Genomic DNA, 1,048 nt, shown 5'->3' with positions numbered 1-1,048 from the left:
AGAAAATACAGAACATCACTGCCCCAGCCACTAGTTGACCTGAGGCTGACACGAGGTCGGGTCAGGGAGGGGGAGGAAGCTTGTTGACAATATTTTTGGTGATGAATAAGTCCCTGAAATGATGTCTGGGGTCCATTGACCCTTGGAAATATTCATCGTGGGCAGATAATCAATTAATGTTGATTCCACCAATTTTTCCTTCTGAACCCACACCCTGATTTGTAAATGAGATCAGATTTCTCCCAGTCCAACCGGTGGATTAAATTTATCAACGTGTTGAAACACTGCTGAATTTATTTGGCCATATCTAATCGACCTTTTGTGTTCATTTAATCTTGTCGGTAGGTCTCTTCCCGTCTGGCCAATGTATGAAAGGTTACAATCTTTACATGGAAGGGAGTAAACACCTGGGATATGTTCTTCCTTCAACCTCTGGTGAACATTAACAACTTTTTTATTAATAGCTTCCTCCCCCTCCCCCTGACCCGACCTCATGTCAGCCTCAGGTCAACTAGGCTGGGGCAGTGATGTTCTGTATTTTCTCGTGTTCCCTTTCTTTTGTAAGAGGTTTGCTACTTAAGATAGCCCTCCTCCCTGCCACTTTGTACTACTGAAGAGGATTGCAGGTAGCAATCGAAATATATAGTTCCGCTTACGCAACTCTTTCTTTCGTCCGACTGTGGTGTTAGTTGTGATATATATATATATATATATATATATATATATATATATATGAATGTCACCCTGGCTGTTCAACTTATACATGGATGGGATAGTGCGAGAGGTAAATGCAAGGGTAGTGGGTCAGGGATTGGAGATGGTTAAAGAAAATGGAGAAAAGTGGGAGGTAAGCCAGCTGTTGTTTGCGGACGACACTGCGCTTGTGGCAGGATCGGAGGAGGGATTGAGGAAGTTGGTGACAGAGTTTGGGAGAGTGTGTGATAGAAGAAAGCTAAAGATAAATGTGGGTAAAAGTAAGGTGATGAGATGTACAAGGGGTGAAAGTGGCAGTAATCTGGAAGTGAGCATTAAGGGAGAGCAACTGGAG

The sequence above is a fragment of the Oratosquilla oratoria genome, chromosome 26 (assembly GCF_046742065.1).
Source record: "Oratosquilla oratoria isolate Oo_2021 chromosome 26, ASM4674206v1, whole genome shotgun sequence".
Lineage (NCBI taxonomy): Eukaryota > Metazoa > Arthropoda > Malacostraca > Stomatopoda > Squillidae > Oratosquilla > Oratosquilla oratoria.
This window is presented reverse-complemented; position numbering follows the sequence as displayed.